This window comes from Canis aureus, chromosome 34 (genome assembly GCF_053574225.1).
Source record: "Canis aureus isolate CA01 chromosome 34, VMU_Caureus_v.1.0, whole genome shotgun sequence".
NCBI lineage: Eukaryota > Metazoa > Chordata > Mammalia > Carnivora > Canidae > Canis > Canis aureus.
The window spans coordinates 3,154,160-3,180,002 of NC_135644.1; the positions used below are offsets into that span (position 1 = coordinate 3,154,160).

The window sequence follows — 25,843 nt, forward strand, 5'->3', positions numbered from 1 at the left end:
AGATTGTATAATGGCCTAATATAAATAAAAATATAAAATTAAAAAATAACTTTTTAAAAAGTGTGACATATATGTAGTGGGGATACTGAAAGGGGGAAAGAGAGAAAGGAACAGAAACAATATTTAAAACAGTAATGACATGGCGCATCCAGGTGGCTCAGTTGGTTAAGCATCTGCCTTTGGCTCAGGTCATGATCCTGGGGTCCTGGGATGGAGCCCCTTCTCTGGCCCCCTGCTCAGAAAGGAGTCTGCTTCTCCCTCTCCCTATGCTCCTCTCCTCACTTATGTTCTCTCTCTCTCACTCGCTCTCTCTGTACTCTCTCTCAAATAAATAAAATCTTAAAAAATAAATAAATAAAACAATGACAGGGAATTCCTCCAAATTAATGTCAGACACCAAACCTCAAATCCAAGAACGCTCAAAGAACACTAAGCTAGATAAATAAATGCACATGCACACACACACACAATTATACCTAGATATGTCATATTTGCACTTCATAAAATTAAAGACAAAGAAGAAAATCTTTAACATGGAAGAAAAACATCTACCACTGATGACCAAAGATAGGAATTATTTTTGACTTCTCTTTAGAAATCATGTAAGCAAGAGAATGAAATGAAGGTTTTAAAGAACCGAGAGAGGAAAAAAAATACTCACCACCTGAAATTCTGCATCTCTGTAGATTTACCCTTCATAAGTGAGGAAAAAATGAAGACTTTCTCAGAAAATAGAAATTGAAGGAATTTGATACCAGTAATTCTGCCTTTTGTAAGGAATCCCTAGAAAGAAGACAGATGCTATAGGTCAGAAAGTTGAATCTATGTAAAGAAAGGAAGAGTATCAGAAAAGGATTACGTGAGGGTGAAAGGAAAACTTACTTTTCTTTTTTTAGCTGATCTAACAGATAAATAATGTGTTTATGATATGATAATATCAATGTATTCAAATACGTATGTACACTTAGGTAAGTAAAATGAATGACAGCAATGATCTTGGTGACAGGAAGGAAGAATTAGGAGTATTTTGTCATTATAAGATCTTGCATCACCCATATAACTGTAGGTTATAAATGCTAAGGCAAACACTAAAAAGGTTTAATAAATAAATATGAGAGATATTCTAAAAAAGGAGACAAACTAGAATCATAAAATAGTCCATTAAGACAATAAAAAGTAGAAAAAGTATGGAAGAAAAATTGGAACAATGAACAAGGGCAACAAATAAAGAGTGGTTTTATGTATATATCTTCATTTAATACAGTAAAAAATGGAGATTTAGGTCCCGTTGGTGGCTCAATTGGTTAAGTCTTGGGCTCAGGTCATGACCCCAGCACCAAGGATGGAGGCCCTACAGGGAGCTTGCTTCTCTCTCTCTCTCGCTGCCCCTCCTCCTGCTCTCTCTCTCTCTTTCACTCACAATCTATCTCTGTCTCAAATAAATATATAAATAAAATCTTTTAAAAAAATAAAATTTGGGGGATTCCTGGGTGGCTCAGTGGCTTATCACCTGCCTTCGGCCCAGGGCATGATGCTGAAGTCCGGGGATTGAGTCCCACGTCAGACTCCCTACATGGAGCCTGCTTCTCCCTCTGCCTGTGTCTCTGTCTTTCTCTCTCTCTGTGTCTATCATGAATAAATAAATAAATAAAATCATTAAAAAAATTAAAATTTATGTGTACATTTTATTCATAGAGTAAGTCACTCTCAGACACTGTATTTTGTTAAAATCCATATTAGGCAGTTAGGAAGAGAGGGAGTTTTTACCTTTTATTTATCTCTATATTTTAAATTTTTATTTATTTATGTTATTATTTTAAGATTAAGATTGAGGAACAGGATGATAATATAGATAATGAAGGGCAGACCTAAGACTTCTAATTCTTTATCTGGATAAAAGGACAAAAGATAGATGTTAAATTTTATCGGAAATATTTTCAGATTTTGCATATTTTTTTAGCTATTTTTAAAACAGAATTTTCTATGATTTATAGCATTTTTATTAACCTAAAATAATTTTTAAAAATTGTTATATATATATCAATTGTTTTCTTCAACATATTACTACAAATCATTGAGAAATCTATGGTGAATTTATATGTACAAAACACATGGAATGTATTATTTTGCTAAATTTAAAAATGTCTAATGGCATCATTTTATTTATTAAATATCAATTAAACATATCAACAATAAAAATGACTGAAGGAAAAAAGTATGCCTATTTTGTCTGTTGGTTTTATTATTATTTTTTTTTATTTGGCAGTGAAAACCTAAGAGAAGAAAATCACACTATTACCTAATAAACAAAAATATTAAATATTTATTTAAATATTAAAAATATATAAATTTATCAGATTTATTATTTAAAGTAAATTTATAATTCAATAACTTATTAAATTATATTAAATGCATTATACTGAATATATTTTATAAGTATATAAATACCTTGAAATATATATATTATTTTAAATGTATGCATTTAAAATAATATAAATATATATATTCATTCTCCCTATCCCCAAACTTGTATTACATATGTTTTGAAAGTCTTGCCTGTCTCACTTTTCATGTTCTAAAATCATGTTTTTTTGTGATCTACTTTGTAGCTACTGTGAGTGATTTATTTTGAATACTGGCTTCATGGAAAAGTTCCATAAACTCTTTCTGACCTATTTTCTAAGGAAATCATATCTATATATAATTTAGAGCTGTAACATATATCTTACCTCAATGCTGAATGATATTCAATGACTTTCATTCAGAATTTTTAGACCCTGTGCATAATTTTTATACCAATATACATAAAATACATTCATATCAAGCAGTGTCTACTAGAAGATGCAGCTATGTGCATAAGTAACTGTATAGAAAGATGTAATCATTTTTCATTAAAAAAATAGTCAAAACAGTGAGTGGCTTGGCATCACAGAAGGAAAACAACTTTTAACTGAAAGTTTTGAAAATAGATTGCTGACTTTTGTGCCATTCTTACAACTTCAAGGATAAATATGATTGCAACGTTTTGGCTGATAGGTAAGAGAAATCCAGGTCATAGTAATAGTGACGATTGTTTAGTGTTCTCTTGAATGGACCAATGTTATAATATAAACAGGGTAAACATATTTATTTTATTACCAAATATTTAACTTACATATTCATGACTTTAATATGGATTGAATTTTAAAACTATATCAATATACCTTTGCAAATAAACATGATATTAATTAATACATAAACATGCAATATTACTAATTGTTTTTTTTTGAAGCTTAAAAAATGTGAGGAGGGTTCTATCTAATGATTTGAGAATGATTTTGGAAAAATAATAAAAATTAATACAGTAATTATTTAGGTAGGTATTGGAAAAGATAGCATATTGCAGGTTCCTACTGAAATGGGGTATAATGTAGAATGAGTAGGGAAAAGGAAGAATACTCTATTAAGGTAAAATTTAAGTATTTGGGGAAAATAGAAGATGGTTATACACTAGATAGCTATAACACCAACTGAAGTCACCAATGGATTCTTTTCATGTTTTTTTTTCTTTCCATAAAATTGAGAGTGGGAGAGAAATATACTCAGTTGTGCTTGTTTATTCAGCTTTATTTGGTAACAACTTGTATCATAAGGCCCATAATTTCTTATATGTGTGTGATTTTATTGTATTTTCTACCTTTATGAATACTTTTCCCCTAGTAAAAAATTAGACACTGGGTTAGCAAACTGTAGTAAACTTTTTTTTTTTTAATTAACAATTTTGAATGAGACATACAGTGGTTTAAAAAAATATTTCCCAGATTCATTTTCCTCATCTTCTACCTAAATGACAAATATTTCATATTCTGGTGTTAAACACAGAATAAACACTACTATAACTCCATAGCTACTTATATCCTCAAGAATAGGTCTATATAAGATGGCATGACAACAGTAAACCAACATCAAGCACTTCTAAATACTTAGGAGTGATCATGTGTTAAAAAATTAATGCAGAAAATGAAAGTAGATAAAAGTGTTTCCTGGATCATACTGCCTGGTTTCACATCCTAGTTTCACTTCTCATTACCTCTGTGCCCTTGGCAGGTTAATTAATATCTTCCTATCTCAGTTACTTTATATACATGTGAGAGCTCAGAAGATGAAATCACAGAATATATATAAAGAAAATTCTTAGAAAAGTTCTCTTAGAATGTCATAATTCATCAGTAAATGTAACCTAATGTATATGTATAATTAATAGTCTTTACTGTTCTTGTCATGGTAAAGTGTGAAAAAGGAAAAATGGGTAAAATCTGAATGTGTACTAGATGACATAAAATAAACTAGATGATGATGATAGTGTGATGATGATGATAAACAAAAAATACTTAATTTCTTATTCTATTTATCTATCATTTGTATTCTACTTTCTATGAAAGAAGATTGAGATTGGGGAAGATTAACCTCCTATGGGAGCAAGGTAGCAAAAGGAAATGTAGGTGAAATGGTAGCAGGATAAATGGAACTCCATTTTATCTTCTTTTCTAAGATTAATGGGATGGAAGAAATTTGAAGCATAGTAGAATATATTCCCCAAAAGTCTCATCTGCTTTACAGAAATTTCAATTTATAATATATGTGAAAATAACTAATATTTATTAAGAAAATTACTTATGAATCAACCCCAAACCTTCAAAAAACAAAAATTCTCACATATTCCCTGAAGGCAATTGTCCATAAATATACCTAAACCCTTTGTGGCAGAAAGCAAGTGGACAGATGTGAAATCAATCTAGTCAAGGCAAATAATGTAAAAATACTACTATATTATCTAATATTGTGCTAAGCATGAGGGAAAATAAAGATTGACCATATTTTAACTTAAAATAGTATTTAAAATTATATACTAGTATCATGTACTTTCATAATTCTCTCCATAAATATCTGTTCAATTATTGTCTTTCTTTTGATGAAATATAAGCTATACAAGGAAAAAGAATATCGATTTTTTTTTATTGAATTCCTGGTACATGATACAATTTATGTACACAGGGCACCTGGGTGGCTCAGTGGTTGAGCATCTGCCTCCAGCTCAGGGTGTGACCTGGAGTCCTGGATTGAGCCCCACAATGGGCTCCCTGCGGGGAGCCTGCTTCTCCCTCTGCCTCTGTGTCTGCCTCTCTCTCTGTGTCTCTCATGAATAAATAAAATAAAATCTTAAAAAAAACAATTTATGCACACAGTATATTCCAAAAAACATTTATTGTATGATTGAAATGTATATATTAATTAATGCATAAAATCCAAGATGTATTAAAGGCTGGAGAGAGAGTTAGCTATCACACTTTTAATAACTCAAAATTACAAATCCTTCTGCTTTACAGTCAAAAAGCCCAGGATCTAAAAAGATACTCATTTCACAGATTAAACGTATAGTTACAGCTATACTTACAACAGAAATTGGAAATGAGGAATTTCGCTTTAGTCTTGAGATATTTTAAAATTGTAATTCTCAAGGAAGTCTTTTATCTTAAAGTTATAAATGGTATTTCTCTCTTTGGGGCACAAAAAAATGTTATATATTGGAATTATCCAATTATCCTCATTATAAACAATTGAGAAGTTGACAAATTATGTAAAGCAATCATTTTTTTGAAGTTAGACAATTGGCAAAATAGAGCTGTGATCCCTGAAGAAAGATGTGCACATGAAGTAGGTTCCATATTCACGCACATGTTCTTTGTAAAGGCATTCTCCAAACTATAGCACAGAGTATTTGAACTCAAATATAAAGAAGTGGCCTTGATAGGTGGTGGGGAAGACATAACAGCCTAAAAGGAGTTTAACTCGTGAGGCAAGTCAACAGTGGGCAGGTTGCCAGGTAGAGAAGAAGCCAGAGAAATATGCAAGAAGTCAAGGAGAATCTTTGATCAAATACTAAACTGTGTATGTGCATGAGAGAATCTGCAGGGCCAGGCAGAAAAAATCTGTATGTAAACAAAGATTCTGCTGGTTTTATAAGACTGAGAGAATTTGGAGTTATAAATCACCAGAATAGAGCACTGTCATTGATACCATAGGACTTCTGCTGAGAGGCAGGCGGTGCCTTAAAAATAAAGAACATATTCTAAGGTAAAGGCTACTCTAGCCCCACAATAAGGAAGCCTAAAGGCAAGTAAGGAGTAGATCAATTGTGTGTCTCTCATAAATAAATAAATAAATAAATAAATAAATAAATAAATAAATAAATAAATAAATAAAATCTTTAAAAAAAATAACAAAATGAAAGTTTGAACAGTGGAAAGATCAAGATGTCATCGAGGGGTTTCTTTCGAGGGCTTTGAGGGAAAGACATGTTGCCTCTCTTTCTCCTTTTCATAGCATCAGCTATTCCTTGGCCTAAAGATGGAATTCTCACTGTGTCTTCATGTCTTCCCTCTGTACATGTCTGTCTAGGCCCAAATATCTTCTTTTAATATGGATCCCGGTCATATTGGATTAGGATCGCTCTCAATGACCTCATCTTAACTTAATCATTTGCAGTGACACTATTGTCAAATAAGGTCACATTCACAGGTCCTAGGGGTTAGGACTCCCACATCTTTCTTTGGGGGGGGGGGCAGACACCATTCACTCCATAACAGACAACTAAGGAAAGTAATCCTGAAGGACCAGAAGCAAACACGAAAGTTATGTGAATGCTACAGTTGTTTGAGCATACAGCTTTGACGTCATTTCTAGGAAAGTACAGGAGAGGGTAACTCTGATGGAGTCCAGCGAACTCCTGAGTTAAGCTGATGAAACAGAAGGACCAAGATGAGTAGATTCACAGGACGGAGTTTCAGAGTAGAGAGAAGAGCACCAGAGCAATTTGAAGGTTCTTGGAGTTTTCAGCTGAGTTCTTATAAGCACACATATGACCAGAAATTAATTGAAGCTGGAGAAAAAAGGCCCCACAGAAGAATTAGTTGTAATAGTACCAAATACTCACACAGGGCCAGAGATAGTTCCTGTCCCAACAAACCAGAGATATTCAGGATTCTTGGATCACTGAGTTGAGTATGGTAGCCAGAGGTTCTTACTGGAGGAGTGGGGAAGGATTGGCCTTAGACTTAGGCCGCACTAAGAGGAAAAGAAAGGAAAAAATACTACCCGATGTGATTAAACTATTTATAAGTAACAAGTTAACTGTGGACAAGAACAGAGATAAAGATATTTATAAGAATACAAAAATATCTGGGCCAAATGAGGTAAACCTCACAATGTCTGGCATCCAATAAAAAAAATTATCCAGCACACGAAGAAGCGGGAAAATGTGACTCATAATTAGGATAAATATCAATCAATCTTGAACCACCCCCCAAACTGACACAGATGTTAGAATTTACAGAGAAAACCATGAACGCAGTTATTATAACTCTATTCCATATGTTCAAAAAGTAAGTGGAAACATAGATGATATAGAAAAGATCTAAATCAAAGATTTAGGAAGGAAGATTGAACTGTAGGAGATGAAAAATTTACTTCATAGGATTAGTGGCAGATTTGTTATTGCAAAAGAAAGATTACTGAATTTGGAAACACGCCATAGAAACTGCCCAACATAAAAGAGAGAATAAAGAGTAAAAATGAAATAAACATGGTGTTAGTGAGATGAGTGACAATTTCAAACAGAACTTTTACAAATCAGTGAGAAAAAAAAAAAGACAACCCAACCCAACAGAAAAATAGGAAAACACTTTAGCAGGTGCTAGATAAAAGAAGATATTCAAATGTCATTAAGCATATGAATGATGTTTACCAAACATCAGGAAAATGCAGTTTAAAACCATAACGCAAAAGAAAGATGAGTGAGTTGGCAAGGATTTGAAGAACTCCCACTGTTGGGATATTGTTTAGGAATATTTAGGGCAGCCCGGGTGGCTCAGAGGTTTAGCGCCACCTTCAGCCAGGGCGTGATCCTGAAAACCCAGGATCGAGTCCCACGTCGGGCTCCCTGCATGGAGCCTCCTTCTCCCTCTGCCTGTGTCCCTGCCCCTCTCTGTGTCTCTCATGGATAAATAAATGAATTTTTTTTAAAAAAGGAACATTTAATAAAGCTGAACATATGCACACCTTATAACCCAGCATTACTAATGTGAGGAGGACACGCAACAGAAAAAAAACACATGCACTCATCTACACACAAACTTCCCAAAGATATGTGCAAGGATGTTCATAGGTACATTATTCTGAATTGCCCCCAATTTAAAACTAGATAAATGTCTTTCAACATTAGAATGGATTATGTGTCATATACTCACACGGTGTAATATGATAGAAGGGATAATAAGTGAACTACTACTACTTACAACACTGTCAATACAATTCACATAATAGACACAAAGTGTTCGTACTATATGATTCAATTTATATCAAGTTTATTAAAAACATGGCTTATGGGAGCATCTGGATGGCTCAGGTGGTTAAGGGTCAGACTCTTAATTTCAACTCAGGACATGACCTTAAGGTGGTGAGATTGAGCCCTGGGGCTCAATGCATAGAGCTCTATGGGCTCTATAGGCTCTATGGGCTCTATGCATGGAGCCTGCTTAAGATTCTCTCTCTCTCCCTCTCCCTCTGCCCCTCTGCATGCACTTTCTTTCAAAAGAAAACACACACACACACACACACACATACACATACACACACCTATGGTTTATGATGTTAGAAGTGAATCCAGCTGACACATTTTTTTCCCTTTTACTTTGAGGAAGGTTCAACTCAGTCAGTTCCCGAGATGGGAACATGGCCCCTCCTAAGTCAGTCAGTTGCTCTTGCTTTCTAGCTTTGACCAGAAATGGGCACGTGATCCTATTTGGGCCAATAAGCCTGAACCTCAGATACCTACTGGAACCTTTAGAAAGAGGGAGTAGCTCTTAGAAACCACTAAGTAGCATCATCTGAGAAAGAAGGTGAAATAGGGTAAAGCAGACGTGAGAGATGCAGGAAGATCAAGAGTTAATGTTTTTAATAGAGTCTTTGAATCCAGCTGTGCATAAAAGCTTGATCAACTCAGATTTCTTGGCTGTTGAGTTAATTTGTTTTCTTTAAAAAAATACAAATAAAAATAGATGCACCCATCAACATCAAGAGGGATTTTAACATTTTAATAATATACAGTAATTGATAGAATAAAAACTAAGAACATAAAAATCGGATCAAACTTGTTGCTTTAGACTTTAGTAATCAACAAGCAAAAGAAAGGGAACTAGACTCCCTTATAGAAACATAACAAAATTAATTTCATGTAAATTAAATACCTAACTTTCACATTTTAAAAGTAAAATACTTAAATATGTAATATGGGACAATATCTTCATGAGCTAGAGATAGAAAAACATATCTTAAGAAACAAACTGATCACAAAAGGAAAGATTTATAAATTTTAATTCAATAAAATTAAGAAGTTATATTAAAAAAATCTGTGTAAGGTTTGAAAAGTCAAATCACAGATGGGAAGGAGTTATTGACAATAAGTATAAACTCTATATGACTGAAAATGGATTGCTATATGTATATATTAACATTTTTAAACAAATACGAAAAAAGGCAAAAAAAAAAAAAAAGAACACAGGAAGATGAACTGAGAAATACAAAGTTAATGGGGCATGAGCAGACGTGGAACCTGAAAACTCGCATGAGCTTAGAGGATACCACCGTGTGGCAACTGAAGTTATGGAACCATAGAAACCAAGAGTGAAATAATCAGCACCTATAAGAAATGAGAAGAAATAGAAGAGGAGAGAATAAATTACCTGCTTGGAAGATCAAAAGAGAAGGACACCGGTAGAGCAAATAAATCATGGACACAAGGGATGGAAAACTAACACTTAGATCTGTGGCCTCATTCTGCCAAAACCTCTAAAATGCTTTATGCTCAGGTCACCTCTTCTGTTCTTGACGCTCTGAGGTCCATCGACCTTTCCCGGCTTCTTGTACCTTGGTGGGTTTTTTTGTTTTGTTTTTGTTTTGTTTTGTTTTGTCTTTGTTTTTGTTTTTAATATACATTGCTTTTCCTGTGTTAATGTTCATTAAGTCCAGCAGTGCTGGGGGCTTATGGTAAAACCACCGAGAATCGTGTTTGTGACATTTCTACCCAAACCCTGACCTCAACTGTGAAGCCAAAGGTGTAAATGTAAATATGTACATTGTAAATATGTAAATATGTGTGGATGTGCACGCGTGTATGTATGCGCATGCAGGCACCCTCGTACATACACACGTGCATCCATAAAACCCACTTTAATCTGAAATGTGCATATTAAGTACCTTCCCCTACTATTTGGCCTTGTTGCCAAATCAATTAAAAGATACCTGCAATGTGATATACGCCGATGATGGTACCTACCCATATCTGGACTTTTTTTTTTTTGAAAATTTTTTAATAAATTTATTTTTTATGCACCGTAATGCAAAGGGTAGTTCATTTTACACTATTCATCAAAGAGCTGTTGTCTAGAATGTAAGCCCTGACCCCCCTCTTCCTTCAACGAAAAATCTACCTGCGCCAAGTCTCGCATTAAGAATATGAATTATGTGACAGCAGCTGTAGTTATGTTCAAGAAGATGCTTATTCGGGCAAGCGCTTTACATCAACCTGGATCTGGCTGACATAAGAGTAGGCATATTTATATTATCTTTGCTGAATACTGATAATGTAATATTTATAGTGTGAGAGGCAAGGCTTTATTCTGGCGCACGTTACATTTATTAATTACATTTGCATGCATGCAAGGGTGGAAAGATTGATGAACATGGTGGGTCCCTGTCTGAACACACTGCTCCACATACTTGTCTTATTGCTTTATACAGTAAAGACTCATCTGCATTTACTAACGTCCTAAATCCTATCCAAGGCGTCTTGAATTATTGAAGAAAAAACCCTCATCTTCACCCTGTTTATAATAAATTCTTCCCAGATTTAACCTTTATAATACTAATACAAGGTGTATGTATTTTCTCTATTCTTTTGGGGTTTTTTAGGATTTATTTATTTATTTGGGAGAGAGAGAGAGCGAGCACAAGTGGGAAGGGCAGAGGGAGAGAGAAAGGGAATCTCAAGCAGACTCCATGCTGAGATGGAGCCCAACTCAGGGCTGGACCTCAAGACCCTAAGATCATGACCGAGCCCAAACCAAGAGTCCAGTGCTTAGTTGACTGTTCCACCCAGGTGCCCCTCTCTATTTTTACCACTATTTTTACCTTTTTTTGGGGTGACTTTACCATTTTACCATTTTTTTCTTTCCTTTCCTTTTTATTCTAGTTTTTATTTAAATTCCAAATAATGAACATACAGTGTAACACTAGTTCCAGGTGTACAATACAGTGACGCAACACTTCCATACAGTGCCCAGTGCTCATCACAAGGGCCCTCCTTAATCCCCATTACCTGTTTCATCACCTCACACACCTCCCCTCTGGTAACCATCCATTTGTTCTCTACATTTGAGTCTGATTCTTGGTTTGCCTCTCTCTCTCTCTTTTCCCCTTGCTCGTTTTGCTTTGCTTCTTAAATTCCATGTGGGAGTGAGATCACATGATATTAAACCAAAAAACTGAGGAGTAGAAGAGCCGCTACTTTAAATTAGGCTTTAAGAAAATATGTTCTCCAGGCTCTACTTGTTCAGTGTGTGGACTTACTCAAAGAACTCTTGGATGTTTTGAGATTCTCATTTTGTAAAGGGGGTTCTGAAGAGTGTATGGCCCTTTTCAAATCATCACTTCAATAACATATTCTCATTTACAGGCTGCGTGTGTGATCCATGGTGAGGTGCATGAACCCTGCGATGCATACAAAAGACATTTGTGGTTCAGCATTTCTAGAGCTGTAGTTCACAGTGGTTAGTTCTCGGGGTATTTGTTTCTAGGTAAAATCAAAAACTGTGGTCAAAGGTTATGAGGAATGCTGAGATATAAATAAAATTAAACATGAAAAAGGACACATTTCCTTCTTGGATTTTTTTTTGTCATGATATATCATAAATCATATTTTTTCCATAGGAAAAAATAACAGGTTTTTTTTTTGCCTTTATATTCTCAAGTACATTTTACCCTATTATGTAATTTTGACACAAAATGCAATAGGTATAAACAGGCTGTGAATCAAAATGGATCGTGATCTTTGGTAAACATACATTTCAATTTGTAGATGTGCTTGCTGCTGTTGCTGCTGCTGCTGCTGCTGCCGCCGCCAATGGTATCTATCCATTTCCGGACCTTTAAATGATGCACCATAATGCAAAGGGTAGTTCATTTTTTTCTATTCATCCAAAGCTGTTGTCTAGAATGTGAGCCCTGACCACCCCCCCGCCACTCTTTCTTCAACGAAAAATCTACCTGCACCAAGTCCTGCATTAAGAATACGAATTATAGACACGGTCTACAATGAGAATTTCCCTAACTTTCTATTCTCACCTGGTTTTAAATAGATCGTTTCGACTGTACTTCTCCACGTCTTTTAACATTCAGTAACGATAAAGCAAACTGAGGACCACACTTAGGTGAAGCAGCAGAATCAGAAGGTGAAGTGGTTGCCTAGCAACATCACCTGTGAGTAATTAAGCATCTCTCGAGAATTGCTGAAGTTGGCTTTAAATTCTTGGCCTTGTTACAAATAGCTACTTAGGCTAGTTGGACCCTGCCTAACGGTTGCGTTGCACATTATAATGCCCAACATGGGCCGGAAAGTAAGAAGGCGTTATCACCAACATGTGTTTTTCAACAAGGCTCGCAGTCACCTGTGGCACAGGCAGGTTAACTGCAGGTGACTGTGACCGTCACAGATGGAAACTGAGCATCCCCTCCACGTCATCCACAGTACAGCACTGTTTTCTGATTCACAGCCCCTCTTGTCTTATTCTGCCTTAGGTCACCGCTAAAAATATGTGGACGTATCCAGTTCAGGGGCTCTGACACCAAGGCAAGGCATTTACACGCGAATGAGGTATGTTGGAACACCTGAAGAATATTGGAAGCTAAATCAGTTTTCATCCAAATCTGAAGACTTACAAATCACTTCAAGCCTTTGATATGGAAGACCAACACATCTTAGGACCCTTGAATCTACATGGTCTTGGGTAACTTCTTCAGAACACCCCCAAAAAGAATACTTTTATTAAAGGGCATCTGCTGAAACACATAATGAGAACAAAGGCTTTAGAATGCTCTCGATTTTAATCAAGATACCCAAAATATCTTTACAAAATTATATATGACTTGTGAGACTTCATACGTGTTAAAACACTCAGGACTGTGATATTTAAATGAGGTCAATGTAAAAAGTGATAATAATAACAAACTATGGTTCATTTATAATGTCAGTGACTTTAGAGTTAATAATGACAGAAAGGTTAAAGTGATCCAACAGCTTAATGAAGTAAAAAGCAAGAAAAGATAAGGTAATGGTTGAGCTGCAAATCTAATAAAAGTAGCCTGTAAGGTAGGAGGTTTAAATGTCTTTATTTTTTAATAGAAAAAAAGATACCGTAGCATCAATGATAAGGACGTATCAAGCTACAAGGAACAACTGCTCCATTATTAGCATTTTAGAAAAGATAAACAAAATGCTTTAAAAAGAAACTTCCAATTTTAATGTTTGAAACTACACTCGTTTATAAAGAGAAGCATAGAGATCTCCTAAAGGGAAAAAGACGGATAGGTTGGAGTGTATATTTTAGAAAGACGCAATAGGATGGATGTCAGGATCCTGCAGCTCTCGGTAAGCTTTGGCACCAAGGGAGCCGAAACAGTTCCGAAAGCAATGAAATACATCATTTTTAGAAGCCTGTCCTTAGGTTGGCAGTGTCAGCGATAGGTGTGTACCTGTGGCCATCAACATAGCTTGATGATAACTTGATTATTTACAGGAGATTCTGGGTGGTTTGGTGACACGCATCTTTTGGCAGATCCAGAGAACTCACACATTTTAAATTTTGAACACAGTTAAGAAGCCAGTGCCTCAACATAGAATCAAGCGCCGACAATATTGTGAGATACTATTTTGGATATGGATGCTCAATTTTCTACTAATTTTGGCATAAATACAGCCCCATGCATTTCCTTGAAAAGGAAAGAATTTAGGTTTTAGAGGATAACAGAAAAAGGAGAGAAAAGATACAGGATTCAGAGTTCTTGGTTTCAATCTATACCTAACCCTTTTTAATTTCATGATTTGGGGGTCATTTTCAAGAGGTTAATCTGAATTTTACAATCTTACAGATGCCGCCAAAACATATAATTCATAGAATTGTGATCTGTATCTATATCCATCTGGATATTAGACTGATGGTGTATTTCTTATTAGGTAGTCAGGAAATTAAGATTATTAGCAATGTGTTATTTAATGCTCCTTGAACACATCTTTATCGAGCATTTACTCAATGATGATTACCATGTTAGGTGCTGGGATAAAATGGGTAAGGAAAACAGATCCATCCTCGAGACGCATATATTTTAGTGTGGAGTTACTGGGCTGAACTAAGCATGGAGTCACCAGATTTTTTTTTTTAATCAGTGAAAGACTAAACTAATGTCAATGATTTATGAATTTTATTACCACGGAGGCTGGATGCTCGTCATTTGCAGCGCTTTCATATCCACCTGTCTATCTATATCCTGAGGGAAGAAATTGAGAGGTGGATTCAAGTGCAGTTATCAACTAGGAAGCGAATACAGCGTTTTTGGAGCTAAGTCATTTCATCAGCTGCACATTTCAGTAAGTGGCTGGGTTAACTGTGTCTTAAAGGTATAGGTCCATGCTCTAGCTTTTCATGCTACTTTCTATGTGTCTGGAATATGCTTGATTGTACTTCCTCCTGCGACAGACACTTGCAAGACCTGCCACACTCTGAGGAAGGTTCAGACAGCCTATCACTCTCTCCTAGCAACTCTAAGAGAGAATTTGTGGTTTCTGCAAGTCACAGCCTGTTCTACAGAGTTGGCCAATTTAATCGCAAACCTCTGGTTCCGGTTATGCATTTTGGACTGAGCTATGAATTCCATCAAAATCTATTAGAGGGCTACCCAGCCATTAATAAAGCAGCACTTCTTTCCTTTTTTTGTGTGTGTGTCCCCTATGTTTACACTGTATTTCTAAACTTCAGAAGTGAAGAGAGAAGAGCAGTAAGATATTAGTACCCAATCCACCCTCAAACCCAACTTTCATGATTGCAAATTATTTATGAGGGAACATGTTTCCTCTTTAGACTCAAGAAATTTTCACTAATACTATAATAAAAAAGGGAATAGAATAAAATCACTTCTATGCTTAAAAAAAGAAAATAAGTATGAAGTGTTTTCATCTTCAACAAATTAAGCCAGGGGTGCATTGCAATCATCATCATCATCATCATCATCACCATCATCATCATCATCAACTTATCATGAAATAAATAACTGAGAAGTAATTCTAAGGGATAAGAAATGATTTTGAGAGAGTTTTCCTATGATAACAACATCAGAATACACATTAAATATTTCAAATTTTAATATACCATGTATGAGTTACAACAGAAAGAAAAAATTTAAACAAAAATATTTCAAATGTGTTTGTTTTAATAAAAATCTTTTTTTTAAGTATGTGTTTTATGACCTTCCATAAGTCTATTTGCCTAGGGTTGTTAATAGAACAACTTCAGTTTTAGGTGTTTTGGAGATTGTGTTTCTTTTTATAGTGGGTGGTAATTGGTTAGCAGTTACACATTTTTTTAAGATTTTTAAATTTATGTATTTTAGAGAAAGAGAGGAAGAAAGAGAGAGAGAGAGAGAGCACACTTGATGGGGGAGGGACAGAGGGGAAGAGGCAGAAGGGGAGGGAGAGGGATAAGCACACTCCACGTGGAGCCTGATACAGGGCTCTCTGGGGAGTTTATTGAGGGTTTTGACCCCAGGACCCTGAGATCATGACTTGAGCAGAAACCGAGTGGGTGCCTAACTGACTGAGCCACCCAGGTGCCCAATAGCTGCACCTGCTAACAGATTTTCCTATTGCTGGAAAACTCAGCAGTCCATATAGATGACTCTCACACATCTAAAAAGGTTTTTTTATATGTTTACATTTAAGGGGTAAATCTAAGGATTTTCTGTGTTCATTACCATAAATATTCTTCTTTCAAATGGAATAGCATGTGCATGTATTTTTATTCTGTTATGGAAATTTTCAAAACTACACCAAAGTAAAAAGAATGGCACAATGAATGCCCAGATACCTATTACCCAACCTCAAAATATCAGTATTTTTGTCAATTTTCTTTCATGTATCTTTTCCCTATATATTTGTTTTTGTGCTTGCCATTCACTGGAGTATTGCAAAGCAACACCCCAAAACAACCATTTGACCATAAATACTTCAGAATGCATCTCTAACACATAAAGCTTTATTTAAAATAAAATAATCAACATACCATCATCATACTTTACACCATTCATGAAATGTTTACATCTGTGCTAAAATTTGCCCAATGTCCCCCAAAGTTTTTCTTAAGGAGGATTTATTTAATTTGAATTCAAGTATTTTATTGTGTGATCCCACATGGGAACCACAGCACAGAGGACAACACTAGATTTTCAAGTACTAACTCCAATCTTTAAAAATTAATGAGACTCGCATCTCGCTTCTTGGGGAAGAAGTAAGATTATCTTCTTCTTATATCTTCTTCATTATCAGGTACAGCATCCCTGAGACTCTACTAGAGATTTGTTTAGGTATCGCTCCACATTTCACGCCCAAGTCTGCGATGACTTGACCTGCTTCCTGGCCTGTAGCTTCATCAAGAGTCCACACGGTTCTGATGGTTCCAAAACTGGGTTGTTCCAACTGCCACCATCTTCTCTACAAATCTAGAAGCCTCTCTAGAAGCCGAAGAGGCTCCAGCCTGTCAGGAGCTCCCTAAATGCATTGGTACAAAATGCAGAAAAGCAAAGGAGGAAATATCCAAAGGAACATTTTAAAATAAACTTGGAGGATATATGCTACCAGATATAAAGATGGACTGAAAGTGCTTTGCTATAAACCTGTGTAGATTCGTTCAAAGATAGACAAGGAAATCCATAAAACATAACGGAAATCTGGAAATAGTTCTACACATATAAGGTCACTTAATGTGCCAGAAAAATGACAGTGAAACATAATAGGGACAAAAGCTTTGGTCAAACTATTGGTTATCTACAACTGTCCCTAACCTTGTGGCATACACAAAATTAAGTAAAATAAATGAATGATGATGGTGAATTGAAAAGATAAAATAGTAAAGCTTTCAGGAGAAAAAAAAATAAGAATATGTCTCCATAACCTCAGGGTAGGAACATATTTTTTCTTTTTGCAAGCAAGGCACAAAACTCACAAACAAGAAAGGAAAAGATTGTTGAATTAAATTATACCAAGATTAGGAAATATTGCATACCATTTAGAGAGTGAAAAATAAAGTCATAAATTGGGGGAAGATATTTAACAAAGTACTGATAAAAAACTTACATCTAGAATTTATTAAGAACTTCTGAACATTAATAGTAAAAAATGCAGCATATGAAAGACAAATGTGTAAACCGATTTTAATAGGCACATCAAAAAAGAGTGTATCATAATGTCCAGAAATAAGGAAATATGTTCAAACACTATTCACCATAGAGTTGCAAATTAAAACCACAATATGATCCTTTTATTTCCACATAAATGGGTAAATGTTTTAAAATCAATAATACAAAGTGTTAGCAAAGATTCGAAGTAGCTCAAATTCTCAGCCACTGCAAGTGGAATATAAATTAGTATATCCATTTTGGAAAACATTTTGGTGGTATCTATTAAAAGGAAATATATATAACCTATGATCCAGAGATTTCAGTCTTAGGCATGTATCCAAAATATTCCTAAATCTCTACCTCTATCATCTATCTATCATCTATCTATCTATCTATCTATCTATCTATCTATCTACCTACCTATTACATACCTACCTAATAGCAAAAAAAAAAAAAAAATGAAACTTACAAGCAACCAAAATTTTCAAGAAAACTAGATCCACCAACAGTAGAATGATGTGGGTTATTTCTACAATGGAACTCTACAGTATAATTAAAAAAAAAAAAAAAAGGACTGCTACCTAGTGGATAAAAACTCAAAATGTTGATTGTGGAATGATAGGCACAAAATTATACGTAGTTCTTCAATCTATATATAGAAAGCTTTAAAGCAGGCAAAACTAAGCAATGATTTTATAAGTAGGAATATCAGTTGCCTTTGGGAAGGAAGGTTGGGATAGAGGAATAAAGTGGTTTTCTGATATTATTCTATTTATGAAGTCTATTAGTGATATACTGTTGTGTTTACTTTGTGGTCGTAAAGAAAATTTATGCTGAAACCGTTTCAACCGTTTTATGTTTATGTTATAAAGCAATTAAAAGTCTATAAAATATTTTAAATAAGTTACTGGTTAGATTGTTTTAAATCATGCTTACATAATAATCTTGGAGTTGAATTGGCAGTGCAGGAAAACGAGTGGTCTTTCTCCTTTGGCTTCACCGTCATCCCAAGTCATAGGCATGTATTCTTTGGGAAGTGAGAACTTCTGAAAATATTTTTAAATGACTGAAGAATTTTGAAAGATAGCCTTTAAAGAAAAGACTACAGATATTCCCAGAAGCATTCCTTTGAAATAAATGCAGGTGACTTGAAAACTCATAAATATGTTTTGTTTCTAGCCAGAGACTTAGTTTGGTCAGGTATAAACAGGCTTCTCGGCCTATGTCTGCCATTTTGGTCATCTCCTTCGATGCCGTCCCCACCTTGTCGTGCCCTCTATGGTTAGTACAGTAACACTATTCCTTTCCTCTGGACCCATAACTGCCTCATCCCGTGACAAACCTGTGAGTGACACTGGGAACTATCTTTTTCACAGAATTTGGCCTGATACATTTCCTTCCCCAGGACTTTTTTAAGACAAATCTACTTAGGAAAATTCTCTTTTGTTTCAACATGTGTCTATCAACTCAATTATTCCCACTCAGGTAAAGAAACCAATGACAGCTCCAGTTCCTCAAGTTAAGTGTCCACTCGGTAACTATTAGATGATAGAACTGAGTGGGGAAATTGATTGGTAATTCCGAACCAGATTGACATACTTAAAAGCAAAGTTTGCATAAAAATCTAATTTATAGTTGTCTAAGGAGGTTTAAGGCAAAAGATGCCTATGAAAACAGATGCATATTGTCAATTAAATAGGTAACTCAAGTGCTTATAGTGTCTTTACTAGGTTTTTGGAAAAGGATTCTTAAATGATTTCTCAAATTTATCTCTCCCATATTTTAAAACTTCAAATTTAGATTTAACGTGATAAATTCTATCCTCATTTGAAATATTATTCTTTAAATGTGAAAAACATGTAATAAATGTAAGATAGCAAACTCCTAAATCTATTACCCATTTCTCTAACATGAAAGGTACTGCTAAAAAAAACGACTTTGTGTTAAGTGTCAAATATGCTAGGCATGCTAACTGAAGCGTATAACATGTTTTAAATTACATTAAATATGCTACGTCCAAAAATATATATTCAAAGTATATAAAAATATATGAGCTCAAATAAATAGTAGTCACTGAAACCAGAACATTTTTGGTTGTGAATATAAAGACTGCGTATCTTTAAGATGCTAAATCTCCCCAAAGTACACTTTTTAGCAGGATTCCAATTAAAAGGCCTAATTCCAATTAAATGAGTGGCTTGGCCCACATAGTTTGATTTACGATGACTCTGGAGATAAGTGATCCCTATTCTCTTGGGTTAGCTCTAGATTCTTTAGGATTCATTGGGGAGCTCCTTGGGAATTATTGATTGCAACATAAACCACCATCATAGGGTTATTTTTTATCATTTCTTTCTCTAACAATGTAGCATTTGCTCTATCAACCAAATTATAGATGAATGGCTTGTGAAGAGAAGTTAAAACCTGTAACAGAGACCCGTGGCATTACAATCATTAGTAGTTCAAGTCTCTGTCCTTAGTATTTTAGAATATTCTATTTAGTTTGGCCTTTTTAAACAAAATCAGTTTGGTTATATATAATTCATAGGCCACAACTCTCTGGCCTTTGTCTTATTTATGTTTTTTCTTTTTTCTTTCCCTTCCTCCAATATCATTCCTGAATTATATTTGATGACATTTCCTGATTCTTACTTATGGTATAAGGTCTTTATAGAATGCTTGGAAATGCACTCAACCAAATTCACACCCAAATTCCCCTTTATAGTAAAGCTCAGATTTGTGGAACTAATATAGTTTCAAGAAGAGTACAGAAGTTTCTAAAAGGTGCCTATTGATATCAATCTATATCATATCTATATCTATAAAATCAATGACAGCAATAACTGTCCTCACATTTAGGTAAACTTGACTTCATGGAAGTTACTGGGCGAGGCACTTAGAGCAGCAGAGTGGAGAAAAGACATGCATTTGCTTGTATTTATCTTAGAGTCTCACTGATGCCTTGAGAATGAAGCGAAGCAGTTTCTCTTAGTTGTGAGAGAAACTCATTTTACCCACCATATGTTTTTTTTTTTTAACATATATTTTGCGTAATTTTAACTTGAAATACATGAGAGAAGAATTTATAATTTGGAGCACTTTTTTTTTTCCCCAGAAACAACTTGGAAGGCTTTCAAGGTATCTTGTGAAAATCTTATATATACTTTCCATGTTGAAAATATGGCAATCTTTGCAAATGAGGCCTTCTGGGTCATATATATAAATATGGAAATGGAATAGTTCAAGAAACTATCGTGACCACAGTTTTATAGATGCACTTTGTCCATTGCACATTAGAAAAAATGCTATTTTGAGTCTCTGCTGACAGCTGCCTGTAGGCAAACTATTAGTGCGATCAGTTAAGCCGAAACAGTAATCGTGACTGCTTCTTAAGATAATCATTTTGGAGCTTTTACAAATAGATTATGGTGATCTACTATTTAGGGATTCTCTTACTTTATTGGGCCCCAATTCCATATTCAGTGATAGAAAACCAATGTTGTTCATCTTTAGGAACTAGATATGGTGAATGCTTCTCACAAACTTTATCTCCTATGCATACCCTGGGAATGAGGATTCCACTAACTTGAAGTTCTCTGTCTTTAGCCCAAACATGTATGTAAAATATACAGCCTCTACAACGTCCACCATCACCCATCACAGCCAAAAGAAAATCAAATCAAATCTAGGAATGCTCGGGTGAACTCAGGCTCCCATGTAAAAATGTATTTTCTATTGAGCATTTCTGCTGCTTCCCTCTAACTCCAATGCACTACTGAGGGCTTCTGCTCTTTCGTTGTGTCCCACCCAGCACGTGGCTCTCCCCATAGGTGCTGTTCCACAGGACAGGTGCAACAGCCCCTTTATAATAACACCACTAGTCTTTTTACTTATTAATTAATTAATTTTATTAAATTCAATTTGCCAACATATTATAAGACCCAGGGCTACTCTTTTCTAGAAGATTATGCTTGCCTTCCTCCTCTCTCTCTTCTTCCTCCCTTCCTCCACCCTCTTCCTCTTTTCCCTCTCTCTTGCCCTCCTGTTATTATATTCTTCCCTCAGGAATAGAAACTCCACTGCTATCTCTTGATAAATAATTAAGGCTCCCATTGGTCTGTCTCTATAGCGCTATCACTGCTCATTGATGACAGTAGCATCGTGGCATCCAGCTTGTGCGGCGTCAGGGAAATAAGAGAAGGCATCTTTCCTTTTCGTTCTTCATCTTTGGCAGTCCCAATATGATGTTCTTTGTGGCTAAGGGTTTATAATTTTGTGTTCTTTAAAAATATTTTTAAAAGATTTACATGCTCTTTCCACAACTGTATTGCTAAATGACTGATTTACTCATAGGACCTAAGTCCTTATTTTCTGGCATGAGTCCTCTCCTGGGAGATATCACATTTGCAGTCACATCAATTTTCTTGGACCAATAAATCAGTTTGGCAATCAAAACTGTACTGTTGGATATACTGACTCAACTTTTATTCTCTATCTACATATATATTTGAAGGGGAAAATATTAGAGTATGTCAACGTCAAATAGAGCCGAAGCATAGATAGATTTCTTTATCAATGAGTTGTAATGCACCAAACTGGTAATTATTGTTTCTGAATAGTTTTCAATGCTTGTGTTATTTACTGCAGCTTTTCTTGATAGCGTTATAAAACATCATCGGTTTTTTAATACAATTGGCATCAAATTTGTTTTAACAACCTCATTATCATCATGATATAATATTCTGCTCAAATTTGAATTATAACTAGTGAAAAGGGAGGTTAGTGATATTTACAAAAAAGGAGGTTTTGCTATTGTCTCAGTTATAAGAATTCTGGTAGAAATAGCATAGCATGTAATTCACCAGAAAATGATAAAGAAGATTCTGAAGGTAAAGAAAAAAACTTCAAATTCCTTAAACATAAATCATAAAAATTGCTGGCGATGGTGTATGTGAAATACATTAGTTTGAACAATGACATTTCAATATTTATTTTCCACACTTAACATTTGTTAGCCTGCTTACATCTCAGTACGGAAAGAACTCATTCTAAGCTGCTTATTTTTCTCCACGATGGGATACCATATTACAAAGTGCTTTATTTTTTTTTCAAAGTATTTCAGTTTTTTAATTGAACACCATACCACTGAGTTTTATAAAGCAATCCTTTTATTTGAAGTTTTCTTACTGGTGAATATTGTAGCTATCTCAAATGCTTTCTTCAGTCTCTCCTTGAATCTTTAACAGCAAAAGAAACCAAAAAAGGCAAATGCAACAACAAGGAAAAATTTCAGTTAGAACAGTGTAATTCTCACAAACTCGCAAGGAAAATAGTAATAAAAACTCTACACTATAAAAATCATTGGTTTTGTAAATGCTTATGGTACTTGTTACTGAAGAGTCTGTAAATAACAGCCATGGGCCTCAATATAAAAGAATATGGTTGTTTATGTTGATGTTTTTATCATTTCTCTCTTTTTAGTTGTTTTAAATTGATTGTCATATACAGAATGGCCCAGGGCAACAGCTAGAAACAAATGTAAATCAAAAGAAAAATATAAATGTAAAAAAACCTAGATATATAAGTGCAGGGATAAAGGGAACATTTATCGTCAGTAGAGAAGCCACAGCTTTGCACATTTATGCTTTGCTACACTGAATGGGAAGTTTTGTGTTGAAAAGGCTTTTGGAAAAAAAAAGTCTTACATCAACTTGGAATTAATATTTATATTCTTATTTTTCACAGGATACTTGGAAAATGAATTTTTCACTAGCATTAATCCAGACTGTTTAGAATAGTGGCTAACTTGACCGGTACTATATTTTGTCTTTTAAGAAGTCTTTTCTAGAACACTTATTTTGTTTAGTGCATTTACACTATCCTATTCTTTCTATTTGCCATTCACCGACCTGATTTAATAAACTTAGTTTGTCTTAATCCTAGTTGTGTTTGAATGTTTCAAGACTATGTAACTTTCCTTTAAAGTTTTTTTTTATTTATTTGACAGAGAGAGAGTGCAAGCAGGGGGAGCAGCAGAGGGAAAGGGAGAAGCCGACTCCCCACTGAGCAGGGACTCGACCCCAGGACCTTGGGACCATGACCTGGGCTGAAGGCAGACGCTTAACCCACTGAGCCACCCAGGCCTCCCTATCACTGTCCTTTAAAACAGCATACGCTTATACCAAGGAACTCTTGCCGTTTAGGTTCCAAAGACAAAAACCATTTACTGTACCAGACCTTGGTGTAAGAATGAATACTTGTCAAATTGTTTGGGTGTAAAACGTGAGTTTTTAAGATCTTTTTTTTAAAAATAATGAATATTAAATGTCTCAATTCCATAATAGGTAGGTGGTTGTTCTTGAGTTTTCTCTTTATAGTCGCTTAAAAGAGCAGTTGAGCAAAGATCTAGATACAATCAGTCTAAATGTGATTGCTTGAAATTATTTCATTCTTTCTTCACATCTCTGGTTACACAGATGAGGCTGATCCTGCTGTGTCATTGTGAAGATATGGCTGATACTTTAAGAAATACAATGTGGTAAAAATTTTTAAAAAGGAATCATTTAAATAATATGCTTCCATCAAGGCAAGCATGCTTTGTGTGTGTGTGCACATGCATATGAGTTTATAATGTATTAATAAATGATCATTTAAATTAATTTGTGCAAATAAATAAATAAATAAAAATAAAATAAATAATAAATTAATTTGTGCATGTCCTCCTTGCACAGGGGCCAGGCTAATCTCCTCTACACCGTTCCAATTCTAGTATATGTGTTGCCGAAGCTATTCAAATCAATTTTTAAATTATGAAGGATACTTAGATAAAAGTCGGAAAAATAAATGAATGTAAAATTCACTGAAAACATCATAGAAATAGAACAGAAACCTAAGACCTGAATTAACATCTATCTGTCAGTTATTTAAAGCTCAGTAACTTCACTGCAGAGCTTTCTTCTGAGTTCCAGCAATGTATCTCCCCTGCCACTGGATATACCATGTAAGGCTCAAAATAAATTTGTAAGAAGCTACCGTATGCAGTGACATCTTTCATATTTTATCACACTTAGCCCCTGCTTACTCTTCATAATAATCTTTAAGAACTTTAACTAGTTCTCGAGGGAACGTCTGTCTCATTATCTTGCACACCTCAAGTCATAGACCTAGTCAGTCATTGCTCAGACCGTGGTAATTAGTCCTGGAGACAGACACCTGGCCCAAAGAGACCCAATAACATCCTTTTCGATAGGCTTTTTTTTTTTTTTTTTTTTTTTAATTTGGCTTTTCTTCCTCTGTGATCACTGCCTCCAAATTATAGGCAGCCGTATTGTCACCCGTTATGGGAAGTGTTTGGGAATTAAGCTATGCAAATAAATCAGATCCAAGATATGTAGAAGGAGAAACAGCGACAGAGATACTGGTTCTGGCAGTGACTGTCATCTGATTAAGTCTTTGAAAATATCAGAGACACGGATCAATTGATTATGTTTATGGTGAGGTCTGCCTCTCACAACTGAGAAATTCCTATCTTCATCACTCATAGTGATCCACAAACTTCTTCCTCCTTCCCCATTAATAATGGAGCATGAGGTTACCATCCTGGTTTCCCTACTAACCTCTGATCTGATCTGGGACAGACTTTGAGGGTATAAGTTACTTTATCTGTCAAAGGGAAAACAAGGGTCACTTGCTAGCATTGGTTTTGAGGATAAAAGGAGCCCAATGCCTGCATTTTGATAGTGACCAGTTATCCACTCAGGAAAATCACCTTTGATTTTTCTTGGCCATTCCTTACTTTCATCATCCTGCTCATGAGTCTACCCTTTCTTCACTCTTACCTATTCGGTTCTAAGTATAACTTAGTATACTATGGACCTAACAAGAAACTCAAAATCCCCGTGGCCTTCAGCAGGAAACATTCCCTTTCCTCTCATGGTAGAGGACAGCCATTGCTGGTAGCCCGCCACAGGTCAGCGCATGCATGCTCACCATCTGCCCCCCGGGCTGAAGGAGCACCCCTTCTCTGGGACATGCTGTAATTACTGCAGAAGGAAATGAGTCAGTGAAATGAAGACATGACTGTGGACTCTTAGAGCATTTCCCTGGACCTGTCATTCTGGTTCTTCACTCACAGCTCTTGGGTGCGAATCACTTGGCCAGGCCAGCCAGCGGGCCAGGGAACTAGAGCTTACCTCCAGGGAGTCACTGAAAGTCACAGGAGGACTAGGGCTGGAGCACAGAATAAGATGACCTACCACGGTCGGGCTCCATTCAGGTCTCAGCGGGTTTATGGTACAAATGATGA

General features: G+C 35.3%; 3 long non-coding RNA genes and 1 other non-coding gene across 7 annotated transcripts in view; 1 reads left to right on the top strand and 3 right to left on the bottom strand.

The window, feature by feature from the left end:
• LOC144304658 (uncharacterized) overlaps positions 1-12,771 on the bottom strand; it is a 37,903-nt gene extending 25,132 nt beyond the window's left edge. The window contains exons 1-2 of one of the 2 annotated variants that reach the window (XR_013371585.1): positions 12,439-12,771; positions 662-783 (exon numbers count right to left, since the gene is read on the bottom strand). This is a non-coding gene — a long non-coding RNA (uncharacterized LOC144304658). The remainder of the gene's footprint in view (positions 1-661; positions 784-12,438) is intronic. The other variant, XR_013371584.1, reaches the window with a different exon arrangement.
• LOC144304657 (uncharacterized) lies at positions 12,577-15,524 on the top strand. Of its 3 annotated transcripts, none has more exons than XR_013371582.1 (4): positions 12,577-12,787; positions 12,892-12,967; positions 14,537-14,737; positions 14,847-15,524. It is a non-coding gene; the product is annotated as an uncharacterized LOC144304657 (long non-coding RNA). The 3 variants fall into 3 exon arrangements; XR_013371581.1 differs by having other exon boundaries at positions 12,577-12,772; XR_013371583.1 differs by having other exon boundaries at positions 12,577-12,772; positions 14,586-14,737.
• A 7,179-nt stretch (positions 15,525-22,703) lies between these two features.
• The window catches only part of LOC144304698 (uncharacterized), a 33,294-nt gene continuing 30,154 nt past the window's right edge, over positions 22,704-25,843 (bottom strand). The window contains exon 3 of the long non-coding RNA XR_013371633.1: positions 22,704-22,775. This is a non-coding gene — a long non-coding RNA (uncharacterized LOC144304698). The remainder of the gene's footprint in view (positions 22,776-25,843) is intronic.
• Positions 24,224-24,330, bottom strand: LOC144305008 (U6 spliceosomal RNA). Its single transcript, XR_013372040.1, has one exon. It is a non-coding gene; the product is annotated as a U6 spliceosomal RNA (small nuclear RNA).